The sequence below is a fragment of the Canis lupus genome, chromosome 1 (assembly GCF_003254725.2).
Source record: "Canis lupus dingo isolate Sandy chromosome 1, ASM325472v2, whole genome shotgun sequence".
NCBI classification, from domain to species: domain Eukaryota; kingdom Metazoa; phylum Chordata; class Mammalia; order Carnivora; family Canidae; genus Canis; species Canis lupus.
This window is the reverse complement of record NC_064243.1, coordinates 68,553,965-68,571,254: the sequence shown is the minus strand read 5'-3', so window position 1 is coordinate 68,571,254 and position 17,290 is coordinate 68,553,965.

Here is a 17,290-nt window from a genome sequence, read left to right as displayed (position 1 = left end):
CTGTACTCCATTGTCTTACCTCCACTCTGCGTGAACTTCAATTTAAAAGCTAAACTCCTTCTTCTTCCTAACACTAAACTTGTCCCACCTCCTGTTGGTAGGACTCACTCTTCCTGTCCCAGAACAGTTCCAGGGTGACCTCCTCCATGGGCCGGCCCTCACAAATTGAAATTGGAGTGAAGTCCAAGAGATTTGCGTTCTAATCCAGTCCTGCCACCACCCACTGGGAACCATTAGGCAGGTCACCTCACATTTCAGGGCTTCAATTCTCTCACTAGCTAGACAAAAAAAAAAAAAAAAAAAAAAAAAAAAAAACAGAGTAATTGATTTCTGAGGCCTCTTTGAAATCCATGTCCTTCTCCATCTTTCCCACAGAACGGGAGCACGGTCACATTTTGGTACAAATACTATGGAACCAAGAAAGGAATTTTAAGGAGTGAAAAATCCATCCATCGGCTGGGGACCCGAATGTTATCAGTTTATAGCTCGTTCAGTTGGGTTAAGCCTGGTACTAATGAGATCAAGGTCATGGGTTCCATTCCCTAACGGCTAGTTAGTTTTGATCTGCTTCATAGCCACAAACCGCTTTTCTAACACCAGTCCCCCACGTTATACTGTGTGCTCCTGGTCACAAGCCTCGAGGTAAAACTGAATCTTCCCACAGAAATGTTCTAAACGAACAATACTTGGGATCATCCTTTTAATGTATTATCTTACTTTTAAGTATGAGTCAAGTTATTGATTTTTTTTAGCCTACATAATTGTGTGCTCCATGTTTTTCCAAGTATGAAAATGACGTTAACATTGATTTGGCCAAGATTCTTATTATTGATATTTGTAAGAGCTGAGTTTGATTTTCTTGTTAGTGTTCTAGATAACACTGAAATGTTTATTAAGTACTCACATTTGAATCCTGGTTATCTTCATTGTGACACATCTGCATACATTCCTGGCACAGGGCTTGTGATGGTAAAATGTCATTGGAATGCTAAGGGTGAAAGAGAAAGGGTATATTACTCATCAGGTAAAGCATTATAATGTGTATCACATGCTCCACATCCTAAGGAAATTAATATAGAAAGAGCTTCTGGACAGATGTGAGTGCTTATTATCATTTTGTTTAGATACAAAAGTAAAGGTAGAAATGTGACACACGTATCCAAAAGAGTAGAATAATATGGGACCGTAAACTCCCTTCTAGGTTTAAAGGAAAAAGATCATTTATATTTTTGCATAATATACTTACTCATCTAAAGCCTAAATCTAAAAGCCTTATGACTAAACAATGTTAGAAGGCACAGGCCAGACTTCAGACCACGTTTATAAGAATAGTCTTGGATATTCTGAGAACCTGGTTCTAGAATGTTCTTTCCATTTGACCTGGCCTCCTGACCACAGCTGACTGGTCCAGCAAAGGGCACTTAATCCCAAGACTGAATTGAGCAGCAAGGGGTGGCCTGTGAGTCAGCAGGGAGTGCTTTCCCATATGAATAAAAGTGATGAAATGGACCAGTCATAGTCTTAAACTTGGCCATATGAACTGGAAATACTGAAGATAAAGTTAGTTGATAGGCATTATAAAAACTAAACGATTCACAGGGAGAACAAGGTAGAGTGCAGGCTCATTAGCTATTAGGCCTGGGAAACTATGCATAAATAGAAATCATAAGGTAGAGAGCGGAGCAGGAGTTCGCCAGCCAGCCAGAGATAAAGGTGCCAGGGCTTCACTGGGCCCTGCGTGACCTCCTGTTCCCAAAGGTCATTCTAATCTTGGACAGGCCTGGCCACTCTGTGGTCACCTTGAAGACTACTACACGGCTAGGATTTCTGTCTTCGCTAGTATTGGCCTAGTAACTCCCCATCCCTGGTGGGAAATTGAGTCTTTTTTTTTTTTTTTTAATTGAGTAGATAAACAAAAGAACCCAGCCTACAGCAAGGAGTTTGACTTGTTCCCATTAGACTTGCAAAAAATTAGAGGCAAATTTTATCTCACTCTCCAGATCTGTAAAATGGGGATATGACTAGCCCCTAGCTCGTAGGGTTGTTAGGAGGATTTAATGGACCTATGCAAGACTAAACCTTGGCACGTGACAGCAATCAGTAAATATTAGCGGGAGTCGGGATTTTTGCCTGTTTTAGTTTTCTGCGGTATTGCTAGCTTTCGGATCTCTACCTGCACACAGTTAACTATGAGAAAAATATTTGTCGAATGACTTAAAGGAATATTAATACACACATTATGACATCTGCTCTTTTACTCACCCCTTTCCCAGCTGGTTACTAGGCCATAGGTGCCATGTCACAGCCGTGCTCATGGGCAACATCCTCCTAAAAGTTCCTAAAAGCATGTAAACAGAGAGTGTTAATGGAATTCATAGGCCCTATTTCAAAGGAGCCTGCTGTTCGGAATATATTATCTTTATTTAGCATTTATATTACACTTTTACATTTTCAAAGCCCTTTTCAGTTTTTTAACTAAATATTTGTTATAACATTCCTACGTTATCTTTCATTGAGGGAGGTAACTGAGGCATGGTTCCAATCGTTAATACCTATATCTGGAATTGAAGTCATCGCATAAATACAGTAAGTGCAACTGTATGTGTGTGTGTGTGTGTGTGTGTGTGTGTGTGTATATATATATATATAAAATCTGGAACATTACTTGGTTCTTGTAGAATGCCGAATGGAATGTCAGTGTTTGAGAAGAAGACAATCTGTCACTTTAAATTACACCAGCCATGCCTTTCCCTTGGTTCTATTTCAGAAACTACCATCAATAGAAAGGTTTTTAAACTGAGGTTTCTCAATGGGTTTGAAGTCTTTAAAGAATAAAATTTTGAAATTCAGGATTGAAATATTTCACAAGATCTCAGTAATTGCACAATCTTTTTCTATGAAAATCTCAAGACAGTAGTTCTTTCCTAGTGTCAATGTGGTGAGGATTTCTGCATGTGTGCCCTTAGAATTCGGAGACAGTGAGGAATGAAGTGAGGAAAAAATCAGTATACCATTGATGAAATCGGTCAAGAGTAATCTAATTTAAGGGTTTACAAAAGGCCTAAGGAGATTTGGGAAATACCAAAATCCAATCAGGTGCCCCTGTGGAGTTTCAAGAAAGGCTGAAATGTATTGGACCAAAAAGAGATACTGAACTTTGGTTGCCATTTCAGCTGATTGACCACAGGAATATAGTCGATGATATCGTAATAACTTTGTGTGGGGGCCCACGCTGACTACACTTAATGTGTGTAATTGTCGACCTGGTATGCCGTCCATCAGAAACTAACATAATCTTGGATATCAACTATACTTCAAAAATTTAAATAAAAAAAAGCAAAACCCAGCCATACCGAAACAAGAAACCCTAACTCAACAGAGTCCCCAGTGAAGCTGGATAATCTGTTCATTTGTCTCCGGCTGACAGTGTCTTCTGTGGCCAAATCAACCGTTCACTGACGGCGAGGTCAGATTGTGCTCCAGAGTTCCTCTCTCACCATGCAAGCTCCTTCAGCCCTTCCTCTTAACATACAAATCTCTCTCCTCTCCCTTTTCCAATGAAAAACATCCCTACATCTTCCCCAGGCTGTGCACTCTCTCTTTAGTCCTCCGCGAATTTTCATGATTCTCCCAATATTTATGGTCCATTATTCTGCGCTGGCTTTTTCACAGCCAAAAACCATACTCATGCTTCTCTGCTCGATCTTGAAAAAGAAAACCTTTTGTCAACTCTACACCATTTTAAATACTGTGCCATAATTTCTCCTTTCTTCTGCTGCCAAACTTCTTGAACAATTTAGTCTATGCTCACTTTCTTCATTTCCCTACATCCCATTCATTCTTCAACCCACAGGCGTTGCCATATATGCTTTCTTCTCTGTAAAGTTGCCAAGGACTTCCTAAATGTCAAATCTAGTGGCCACAGTCCACCTCCTATTGAAGAGTCTAGATTTGGCAATGTTGACTAATCCCTTCTTTGAAACTGTCTTTTCATTCAAACTTGTTGCCAGTTCCCTGTTCCCAATGTTCTCTAGTCCTTCAGACCTAGTCCTTTTTTCTCCACCCATTTGATAAATACAAGTGCTTCTGAGATTAGCTCCTGGCCTTCCCCTCTGTCTCCACACTCTCTCCTGAGTGAACTCATGTACTCACCCAGCATCAGTTGAACTCATCGTTGTGTGAGCGATTCCTGGGCTACATTTTTTACGTGAGCATGCCCCTGAGCTTCAATTTACATGTCCAATTACTTGAGAGGTAAGTCCACGTGGATACCAGGTGAGCTTGAAGACAACGGAACGGTGTGGTGGTCTCAAGGGCCAAGGCTTCACCTTTGCCGTCCCATCCAGTCCCATCCAGCTCGGTGGGAGTTCTACCCAGTTCTACCACTTAACCAGATATTAGCAACTTCACCTGCCTACACTGAGTTTCCTCCCACCTACAATAATCCCTACTTCCCTGGGCCCTTATCAAGATTAAATGAGATAATGCCTGGAATGTAAGAGCTTGATAAACGGTAACTCCTGTCTTTGGTCTGCTGCTTCTTCCTTCTGCATTCCTCCTCTCAGTTTGTAATGTCACTGTTTTCTCAGTCAATGATTGAACGACATCTTCCTCTTCCTGCCACCCACATCCCGTTGTCAACAGATCCTATTGATTGTTCCTCTGTAATAATCTCTCCTCTACGCCCTGTCCTGCTTTTTTACTATTTTGACTGCCACTGCCCTACTTTGTCTCCTGCCAGGATTACTACTCTATATTTCTAACTATAGGCTTTCCACTACAATTATCTTCCTCAAGCGGAGCGTTGGTAATGTTACTCCCCTGCTCCAATCCCTAAGTGGTTCCTCATAACTTTAGAAAAAGTTGATCTTCTCAGTAGGGTACTTAGTGCCCTTCAAGCACCAGAATAGAGCGATCTTTCCGTCTTCAGCCAATACACCCCACAAATCCCTGAGGAGGCCGTACCAAGCCACTGCGGTGCATGGTCACTTGTCTTTGCTTTTCTTCGTGCTGTTTCCTAAGCTTGACATGTCCTGTCCCCGCCCCTGCTCGACCTATCAAAATTTCTCTCTCGAACAGATATTCGTACACTCACATTTCTAGCCGCATGCCCACAATAGCCAAACGGTGGGAACAGCACAAATGACTCAACAGAAGAATGGACAGACAAAATGTGGTTTATACACACAATGGAACGGCAGTAAGCCTTATGAAAGGAAGGAAATTCTGACCTGCGCTGTTACGTAGGTGGACCTCGAAGACACGTGAAGTGGAATAAACCGGTCACAAAAGGGTATTGTACGGTATTTGGTTCCACAAATAGGAGGTAGCTAGAGCAGTCCAATTCAGAGACAGAAAGTAGACTGGCCGTTGCCAGGAGCAGGGGGAGGGGGAGACGGGGAATGACCGTTTCATGGGTACAGACCGTCGGTTTTGCGAGGTGACAAAAGTTCTAAAGATGGTTGGTGGTAATGGTCTTGCAACAGCGCGAGTGCGCTTGATACCACTGTGCTGTACAATCAGGAATGGCCAATCTTATGTATATTTTACCACGACTTATTTTTTTCCTAATTCATTTTTAGTTTCATATATGAAGTACCAGGGATTAGTTTAGGTGCTGGGAGTTCAAATAGTAGATGAATAAATAAAGTGCGGACTGTCTCCAAGGGGCATAGATTGAGAAAGTCTCAAATTCTACCTCTACCATGCGAAACTCCAGGTGATTACACGGGAAATGCAAAGCTTTCTTCTGTCTCTGTATCTATTCTAGCACTTGCCACATTCTGCTCTGTAATGTGTCTGGTCCTTGTAAGCTCTTGGCTCTCTTTTGGTGTAATAAAATACCTAAGGTCAGGAGTTCTGTCTTATGCATCCATTTTCTTTTTTTTTATTCATCATAGCACTTAATGCAGTTCATCGCACATAACGGGAGCTCAATAAACACTTGTAGAGTAGGACAGAGTGGAATGGAAGGTAAATTCAGCCATCAGTGATGTTCCGGGCTGGAAATGACATGACCTGATGAGACGGGCCTTCCTCAGAATGGGTTTCCCGACCAATGGCATTTGCCAACTAAAAGATCAAAACAGAGCCCAACTCGAAAACACCACTACATCCCTCAATACCAGGTACTCACAGCTGTTACAGACTTGACATATGATCCTTAGTAAATATGGCTATCATCTCATCTCTGAATTAATTTTCTAAAATTTCAAATTGAAAGCCGTAACTCAAACGTGGATGGTTGGGCCTGGACACTGTGCAGCATATTTACAATCTGAGCTCTGAGCCAACCGTTAAAGAGTTTTGTGAGGAGAGATAGCCACCATCAGCTGGCTTCCCTCCCTGACCCACAGGGTTTGGAGCAGGCTGCCTCAGAGCTGGTTGGGTTTTGAGTACATGGCAATAATCAGAACAAATAGCACTTAGGAATCTAGAACTTTCTATCCTCTGATAACCCTTTATAAATCATCTAGGTAGTAACAGGCACTTAAGCCTGTCTTCTTGAGTGCTCGGAAAATTTTTTCCCTCATCATGATGGGATTTCTCTTTTCATCTTCAGAGGCAGAGTTCTTTATTTTACTGTCAAGATGAGGTTTAGGCACCCTGGTGCTTAATAATTATGGTTAAAATTCCCTGAGTGATTATTGAGTGCCAGGAACTGTGTTACACGCTTTATCTGTATTATCTCATGTCTTCTTCTCAACAACGCTATAGGGAGCAAGGTGGATTTCTTTTGTGAGTGGCTTCCCCAGATTTCCTTCCTCCTCCATTAACATCATCGCCTGGTCCCTAGGCAGCCCCCAGCCTCATTCCATGTGGTCTTGGGGGCCCGTCTGTTCTAATACTTCCTGACATCAAGGAAGGGTGGGTAATGGAAGTGAGGCCAATTAGACTGTGAGGAGAATCTGATTAATGGGCCAAGTGACAAAAGTATGGTGGCTGGAGGTAGGTTATTTCAAAGTACACCCCCCCCGCCCTGCCCCACCTGCAAAATTCCTGAACAATAACCTAAGAGTAGCCCTGGTCTGTTACCCCAAGGCCTGATCATTTGATCATTAACCTTTTCCTTCAACTCTGACCAACCAAATTTTGTTCCAATATATTCCGCTTTTTAAAAAATTCAATGTTAGAATCAGTTGCTTATAACCTAAAAAGCTTCCCAATAAGTTAGCATATATGTTTTTCATTGTTATATAACAAATGGTCACAAATGTGGCTGCTGGCGAATAACACATGTTCATTACTGTACAGCTTCTATGGGTTAGGGCCCTGGGCATCGCTAACTAGGTCCTGTTGGGAGTCTCTCAAGGCTACAGTCAGTATGTCAGCCAGGGCTAAGCTCACCCCTGAGATTAGGAGTTCTCTGAGGTTTGCGTGGTTGTTGGCACGATTCCAATTAGGACTGGGTTCCTTTTTCTGGCTTGCTGTCACTGGGGGATGGCCTCTTATCAGCTGGGGGCTGCAATTTCTGCTACATGACCCTATCCCTAGGCCTCTTGCAACAGGGCAGTTTGCTTCTTCAAGTAGGGCAGCAAAATCTCCTTCCTTTCAGGAAAACACAGGGCCCTCCTTTTAAGGGCTCACCTGATTAGGTCAGACCCACTTGGAATTACTCCTTTTTTGATCAGCTCAAAGTTAAATGATTAGGAACCTTAATTACATCTGAAAAATCCCTTCACTTTTGTCACCTAACATGCTCTAATCACCAGAGAAAACCCCATCACGGCTCCCTCCCACAGTCAAGGAGAGGCGATCATAACAGGAGAGTACACACCAGTTTGGCAGAGCCTTTGGGGGCCATCTCATAATTCTACCTTACGTAGGTAGTTACTCTTATTATCCTCAGTTTACAGATGAATACACTAAAGTTTAGAGAGGTTAAGTCATCTGCCAAAAATTACAAATTTCTAAATATTAACGTCAAGATTTGAACCAGGCCTGTCACCAGTGCTTAGGCTAAGCTGTAATATTCTTGAAATGAGTTTTACCTTCTTCATTTAAATCTTCTTGTACCCACTGAAACTTTTCTGCAATTTTAAGAGTTTAAGTGGCTTCATATTTCCTTCCACTTGATCTGCATACCCTCGTTCTCTACATCATATGTCCATGTAGACAATAGGGCAAGTTCCTACAGAGATGCTAAGGCATCTGACAAACACCTATGGAGGATGAGCATTTGTAAGTCATTGTGCTGGATGGCTCAAGAAAACTCAAGGTGGACCCCAAGGAATGCATTTTCTATCAAAAGACACAAGATCGAATACAAAATTATGAACATATATGAAAAAACCATAAAGAAGCACACAGAAGAGGGAATAATGAATTCTGAGTAGAATGAAAATACAAGGGGCACCTGGGTGGCTCAGTCAGTTAGACATCCAGCATTCAACTCTTGATTTCGGCCTAGGTCATCATCTCAGGCCTATGAGATCAGGCCCCACATTGGGCCCCATGCTGGGTATGGAGCCCACTTAAGATCCTCTCTCCCTTTCCCTCTGTATCACCCCCCAACTCACACATGCTCTCTCTCTCTTAAAAAAAAGAAAAAAGAAAAAAAAGAAAGGAAGAAAGAAAGGAAGGAAACACAAGAGAAATCTCAAAAGAAATGAATAGGATTTGGCCTTTCAGAAAAGTGAGGAGGTGGCAGGAAGCATCTTCCTGAAGCTCCCTCCTTTCATGAGTATCCCTCACTTGATCCTTGATCATTGTAATTTGACACATCGGAGGCTTTATTGGAACTGAAAGATAGCAACAAGTAACCCCATATCTTGAGGTTCTGTTTTCTTTGGTTGACCTAGGGGAGTTGAGAAACCAAGGACAATGAATCAATTTTGGTCAATATAGAAAAAATAATCTTGTACTTAACAGTACTATCTAAAGAATGTTTTCACTGGCTCAGTACGTGCATATTATACCAACTTATTAACTGTTACTTTTCTTAAGTGATTTATCCTAGTGCTTCATGGAGAATTCATTTTTCTCCTTGGCCCAAGATGTCACTGATGGCCAATCAGGCAAATAGCACTAATATCACTAGGGAGAGAAGAGAAAACAGAGGAGAAAATAGCTTTCTACATTACATCAAACTATAGAATATCCACATTAGAGATATTATGTGTATCTATTTTGCTAGAAATTTTATATGAAGCAGTAAAATGAATGATGTGAAAGTAGCACTGTTGAAAGAGACTTGGGGCTTTTAAATTAAAATTTCCAGAGCCTGTATTGCAGCTGAATTCATCCTTCTATGTATTCATTAATTCAACAAATACTTATTGAGTACCTACTATATGCCAGACACTATACTAGGTTTTAGGAACAAAGCACTGAATAAGATGCATATCAGCACTCTCCTAGGCTATAAGTTGTAGTGTGGATATTGTCAATAAATAGACAATATGATACATCATAATATGTGCTATGGTAGAGAAAGTACAAAGTGCTACAGGAGTATGAAGGAAAATAATTTTGTTGAGTTCAAGAGAAATTTGTGAGGCTTTTCTGGAGGAGATGGCATTTAAGTTGACATGTAAAGACAGAATGGGAGATATGGGACACCCTGTAATGAGCAAAGGATCTATAAGTACCAAAATAAAAATTGTGATAGTTATTTGGGGACAAAAGGGAAGGAACTAAGAACATTCATTTCTTTAAACTATTTTAAAATGTTAAGATTTAAAAAAAAGTCCTACGTCCCCACACCAAGATGCTTCTTATATCACTTACCAGCATGTACGTATGAGCTACAAGCACTTACCTGCAGTGTCCAAACAAGAACTCAAGAACTCACCCTGCTTATCATCATCAGTTTTTGCCTGGAATCCATCTCCACCTGGCTCTGAAATCGTGCCCCTGTAATGACAAAGCACCACCTCCATCGCCAGCCACTGTGAACTTGGAATTTACAAATGGTGGGACTTCGCATTCACTGGTGCTGTTAGTGCCAGCTGCCTCCAGTCTGCCGGCAAAAGTTGCCAAATTGTGTCAACTATCTACTGAACAAATGCCAAAAACATGTGACTTCTCCCAAATTATTTCCATGATATAGGAGATTAATGGACAAGTGACAGTATATTTTAGATAATAGACATTACACCATTCTTAATTTTTATTTTTTGAAATCCATTTTTGCTCCCAAACATGTAAATTGCATATGTGTGTGTGCATACCTTTCAATTCTGTTATATTTACCTGATCATAACACTGTAATCTATTTCTATAAAGCTATAATAAATTACTCGTTTTGTTAAAAAAAAACAAACATGAGTTTATAAGTTTTGCAACATATATTGGGATTACAAATGCACTTCAATCTTTGACCAGCATTTCTATTTCTGTCCTCTAGACATGCCCTTACATGTGTGATATCACATAGGTAGAGGCTTACTTACTGCAGAAGAACAAAATAACTTAAATAAAAATGTATTGATATGAGACTAGTTTTAAAAATTATGGTTAATTCTGTTATTTTTTAAGATTTTATTTATTCATTCGTGAGAGATAGAGAGAGGCAGAGACACAGGCAGAGGTAGAAGCAGGCTCCCTGCAGGGAACCCGATGTGGGACTCGATCTCAGGACCCCCAAGGCCACGCCATGAGCAGAAGGTAAATGCTCAACCACTGAGCCCTGGTGTCCCCCCCAAAATTATGGTTAATTCTTACAAGGAGATAATATGTAGCCATAAAAAGAGTAACGAAGGTGATACAGAATAATGCTGAAGGCATGTTGTAAAGAAAGCAAGGCACAGCATCCATGAGTGTAGACACTTTGTTTTTTTGTTTTTTTTTTAAGATTCTATTTATTTATTTATTCATGAGAGACTGAGAGACAGAGAGAGAGACAGAGCACCAGAGACAAAGGCAGAGGGAGAGGGAGAAGCAGGCTCCATGCACCGGGAGCCCGATGTGGGATTCGATCCCGGGTCTCCAGGATCATGCCCTGGGCCAAAGGCAGGCGCTAAACCGCTGCACCACCCAGGGATCCCGACACTTTGTTTAAGAAAGGGAGAATATGTAAAGAATAGGTCTATGTGTATGTATGTGCAGATAGTTATTTGTTTAATATATATTTGCTACTATAGGGGCGACGGGGGCGGGGGGGCTCAGTGGGTTAAGCATCTGCCTTCTGCTCAGGTCATGATCCCGGGGTCCTGGGATCAAGCCTCAGATCTGGCTCCCTGCTTCTCCGGCTCCCTCTGCCCCTCCTCTGTGCATGCACTGCCTCTCACTCTCTCTCAAATAAATAAAGTCTTAAAACATATATGTATGTATATATGCTATTATAGACTGAATGTTTGTGTCCCCCTAAAGCTTATATGTTAAAACGTAGCCTCCAATAAGATGCTATTAGGATGTGGGGCCTTTGAGTGGGATCAGATCCTGGAGGCAGAGCCCTCATTAATGGGACTAGTGTCCTCAGGAAAGCGACTTTGGAGAGCTCCCTCACCCCCACCTCTGTCACGTGAGGGCACAGCAATAAATCCATTGCATGTTAACATAAATAACATACTTTCATGAAAAATCACTAGGTTTTCCAAAACAGAAACGAAGAGTGGCATTCTTTGCAAATTGCTTGAATGTCTGACTTAATAGAAGACATCTGGATTCCCGTAACTGCTTCTGCATTCATTCCATTATGATACATTATTCTGATTGAAGAAGAAGAAGAAAACTCTAGTTTCACACAGATAAGAGCTTGGAAAACAGACAAGTATTTTAAACATTTCCAGATAATTGTAGCTATTCTTCTTTGATATTACACCAAAACTCAACAGCTAGTAGTTTCTTAAAGGTTAATTGCAATAGAGTATCTGAACCTCTACTGAAGAGCTATTCGTATCCTGTTATATTAAATTCCACCGGTCTGCCTTCCACTTTGGAGGGTTCTTTGGCCCATGCATATTTTTTTTAAGATCATGCTTCAATCATTTGGGAACTATCAGTCCACTGAGTTATACGGATCTTTTAAATGTTGATACCTCTCCTTCTACAATATCAAAAAATTGCATTTGCTGTTTCACCACCAATTTCATCAAAACAGTTTTTAGACATTGAAAAGCTATTGAGCTCACAGTGGTGGGTACAAGTTTTCCAAAATTCTAATTCCTATTTAAAAGCTAAAATTTTGTGATTTGCAGCTCATACCATCATTTGTTTTTCCTGAAGTAACGGGCACATTTTGTTCATTTTTAAGGGAATGTTCGCCAAACACTTGTATGAATAACCATAGTTTGTCTGTCATTCTTTCAAGTAAAAATAGTGTTCTGTGAAAAATGCAGCTAGTTGCGTTTGCAACTCAGACAACCGGCAAGTGCATTTCCTTGGGATAAACTGGTACTTTGATATGCAGCAAAAGTGCTTTATATGTACTTCCCTTTTGCATCTGACAGACTCAAGATTTAAAAATTATTAGCTTTTCTTGCTCATCAAAGACATTCTTAAGTGAGATTTGCATGTTCTTATCTGTGAGGATATGACAGGGAAGACAACACGGACTTCCAGTACAGTTGCTTGCACTGCCTCGGTTCACGCCAAGTGCCAGTGGTTTTACCTGCCACTGCTTTTGCACCACCAGGGAAAATGCCAACAGTGAACATGGCAAAGGATGTCATTATGAAATGGTTTTGCTCTCACAGACCCCCTATATGCATCTTGGGAACCCCCAGGAGTCCACAGATCATGCTTTGGGAAATATTTGCATAAATAATTTTTGAAGTAATATATTAGAAACTGGCAATATTATTTGCCTTCAATGAAGAGCACTGGATAATTGAGGGACAGGTGTGGGAGGAAGATGTTTCACTACATACCCTTTTTACTTTTTGAATTTGAACCAAGGGAATGTATTAGTCATTCCAAGATAAATTTAAAAATGATTTTCAAAACCATAAGAAACTTGAAAGCTGGACCAAGGAAAGTGAGGTGACAACTCATATTTATACAAGGATAATATTCCACATGGCTGCATAGTTGCAGAGTGGCTGGCTGGTATAGAACTCAGATGAAAAAAAAAAAAAAAGAACTCAGATGAGTTTGAACCACGGCCCATAAGGATGCTTAGCCTAGAGTCATTGGTGAGGCTCACACACAAACTGCTAATTGGTATAGTAGTTCAGGCATGGAGAGTAAGCAGGAAACTTGCAATAAATCACATCATAATTTGATAATAATAAAACTCAGGGAGGAAAATCAGAAAGCTGTATGTGACTGTAAACAGTTAAAGACATCCAGTAGTCCCTCATTACCATTGACTTATCTCCCCACAAGGAGTCTCATCCCTACTCCTAAGCAATAAATCTACGTGACCAGGGTAAGTACTGGTCACCGGGAAGGAACCGTGCTTTTCCATAACTAACCGTCATGTTTACAGATATCCTGATCTTGGCCCACCTGGTCCACCTTGCGGTTCTAAAGCAACAGTTGTAAATTCAGATGCTCAGAGGTTCCCATCAGGTCATGTCAATGAATGAAGCAGGCTGAGAAAAAGAAATCCATTGTCCTCTCAGTTTATCTTGCGTGTCTTCACTTATGGTGGAGGTAAAACCTAGGAAATACGTCATTTTCCTCTTGACTCTACTGCAAGAAAAACAAAAGTTCCAGTGAAACAATAAATGGGAACTGACACCAGGCCTCTGTGTCAGAGGGTAATAACTGGTGGGGACCCTGATACCTGGAGAGCACAGCCCTATGTCAGGAGGACACCTGCTTCTCTGTGCTCCTTAGCAGCTCCGGATCTGGGGCTGCCATTGGAAGTGTAGACTTGGTGTGATTATCATAGCTCTCATTTTATTAGAAAAGATGGAAATATGAACATTTACAGGGCATTTCCAAATTTTTAAAAAAATAGGTAACTAATTTTTAAAAATTATGCAGTCTATTTTGAAAAGATTTTATTTATTTGAGAGAGAGAACATGAGGAAGGGAGGGCAGAGGGAGAAGCAGACTCCTTGCTAGGCAGGAGCCCAATGCAGGACTAGATCCCAGGACTCCAGGATCGTGATCTGACCCAAGGGAGATGCTTAACCAACTGAGCCCCCAGGCACCCCTTACACAGTCTTTATGTATAGGCAAACACTTGGCCAAAGAAGATGTGGCTGTGGGCCGATTTCACACTATAGGCTTATGGCTTGACATCTCTGATCTAAATTCACTTTCTAATATCTTTGTGGATACTATTTGGGCATAAAAAGGATTCCAACGCAGTTGACCTGTTTCTCTCCATCAGGGAAGCTCATGCCAGCCAAGGTTAAGTCCCCGGTGAGGGTTAAAGAACTACTGACAATTCAAGGCACTCCGGCAGTCCACTCAATTAAAGGGGCTCAGTACCCCGAGATAGGCCCACACCTCGTTTAAAGGCTGTGAGTAGGTCAGGCAACCTCGCTTCTGAGGAGGGGAGCTCTGTTTGGCACTCTGTATTGCTAACGAGGGGCAGGAGCTCTGACAACCACAGACACAAGCACAAGGCCAGCCGATCACAAGAAACATCCTGATGCAAACCCTTTGCGATCTTTCAGCCTCAGTCAGAGTGAAGGAAGACAACCCAAGGAAAGTCAACCAACGCCTATATGCACAGCATTTGCTGGAGATCCAGAGCCTCTAGCTGTAGGGTTCAGGGACAGGGGAGAGACCTCTTCACCTAATCAGCTGGATACATGTGTTGGCACGAGATGCACACCCACGAAAGCTGTGCTTCTGCCATGTGCAGCCACCACGGCGTTTGAAATGATCCTTTGGAATTTCTGGTGACTTCAACTTTGGTGTACGTGTGTTTAGTACACAAACTCCTATGTCACATGCACATAGGAAAGTAGTTCTAAGGGTCTGGACTATTTCAAGCCCCTTGAGCCACAAGCATCTCTGGGGATAATATCACCAGGTATTTTATCACTGGCTGCTCCCCTTTTCTATCCTAAGGTTCACCATCATCTTGGTGGAAGAGAATTCCCTCACCAAAGCAACACACATTACTTCTGCATGGGAGGTCTATGAAGAAGTATTTTGCCTTCATGGACTCCCATCCACTCCATCTACTAATTCTATAAAGAAAACTCTGTTCAGACCCTTCTATCCACTGGCCAAGTAGAAAGAATCTCATAGAACCCATTTTCCAGAAAATACATCTGATCTACCACACTTGCTATGTGCAGAACTCACTACAGCCCTCCACCTCCTCACACACACTCCCTTCCATAGTGACGATACTTTCTGCTCCTGTTACTTCCTCACTTCACTGTCTTTCCAGCAACTGTTGAGTGCAGAGAATCACTTCAAGCTACCCGAAGTCCTGTAGAAGAGCTACAGGACTTGCTTGAATATAAGAAGGAACAAAACCCAAAGGGGATGGAGCTAGACACAAAATCAGAATCAGAGGTAGCATCTGGCAATCTTCTTGACACACTCACATCCCTAACTTTTCAAAGTTGCTGGAAGACTGTTTCTCACGACTGCAAAAGTCATGAGAGCAATACCTGTACCTCAAATTGTAATGAGAATAATTAGATAAGGAATTCTCAGCTCCAGGAAACTTCTGGTTTACTTGTTGAATTTAAAAGTATAAAAATGAATAGTCTAGTATCTAGGCCAAAAAAACAAGTAGCCTACAAAGGGGGGAGGGATAAAAAGGTTGGCATCACACTTCTATCCACAGCAGTATTCAATGCCAGAGACCATGGAGAAACATAAAGAGTTCTGAAGTAAAAGAAAGCAGGACCAAAGAACATTTTTCCAGGCATGGTGTCATGTTAGTAAAAACAAACATATTGAAATAAGAAAGACCTCAGGGAATATAACACGCTTAGCTTTTCTTGTAAAGAAAAATATATTTATTTGACAACTAAGATTGAACTGTATAAAAAACCGAATCAAAATAAAAAACTGAGGCATGGATAAGTGGATGGCAAAAGAGCATGTGTGGAGCAATTAATCCATTTCCATAGAGAATACTGGAAAATAACAACCAAGTATAACTAGAGGAAGTTTTGGCAGTATAAACGTAAAACAACTCACAGACATGGCAAAATTGAGAGGAGCAGGTTACAAGAAGTGTAAGAGTGCTGACGTTCTCATCTCTCATAGCAGTGAGTCTGCTGACAGCATCTAAAACCAAACACTTAGTGGAAACAAAAAAAAAATAACAATTTCCATTGCTTTTTTAATGTTAGATTTTTTGAAAGAGGAAATTACGTATTTTGTGATGAAGCATATTTGAAGTCATCAATTTCTTAATGTTTTCTTTACTAATTAGAATTAAACCTGTTACTTTCATTAACATAACAGAAGTCCGTCCGTCCATCGTCCATCCATCCATCCATCCATCCAGTTGTCTACCTTTGTCATATGCATCCTACATGAACGGGGACCCCTGCAGCAGTGTAATGCGCAGCCCAGGTGCTTCTAGCTGTAAGCATGCGTAGAAAAATGATTAGAATGATGTAGCCCTAGTGTTAACGGCTCTCTCTCAGGGGCAGGATTGGAAGTGATTGTTTAAACTTTCATGTTTGCATTTTTCAATATCATTTACCTTTTTTAGATGATACACTCTTTTTACAAAAGAAAATTTTCCTGTAAATGAAAATGAGACATAACATTCTAAATGAACAAAAGAACCTTGGATACTCCCCCATGTCCGGGGCAATCATCCTCAACCTGTGCTTCTTTTCACGCTCTTTGGCTTCAATTCCATCTCCAGTTACTCTTCAGAACTCTTGACACACACCCTGGAGCCCACCCCTGTCCTCTCTCTCCCCAGTATGTGGAACCTCGCTTTTTCCTCTGGGTTCCTATTCGTTCTTCAGGAGTCCTGGAAGGAATCTGTGCTGTGGTTTCTGCTGCCTGAAGATGTGAGTCTGGTGTCACACACAGCATGTAGTGCCTGTTGTTATTTTACTCAGAAATTAATTTAACAGAACCCTAGGATTTTAATTAATTTTACCATTTTATAATACTGTGTAAAATTAGAAACAAGGTTTGGTTTCTTTTTTTTTTTTTTTTCAATTGTCTACCCAGTATCTGAACTCCTGCCTTTATGTGAAAAATCCTGCAAGGTCTGAACCCTTGCTGCACATGCCCGTGGGTGCTATGAAGTCCAGAGGCATGCGTTTGCCGCACCCATCTCTCCTACACGCCTGGACCTAAACTTGTCCAGTCCCTAGAATCCTTCTGAGATTTGAATCTGGAGTGAGGGAGGCAAAGAGGAGGGTAAGTGGAGAATTTATTTTAGAGGCAGCAGCCACAGCAACAGTTACTAGAAGCCGTGCCACGGGCAGCATCGCGCCCTGTGCTGGTAGAG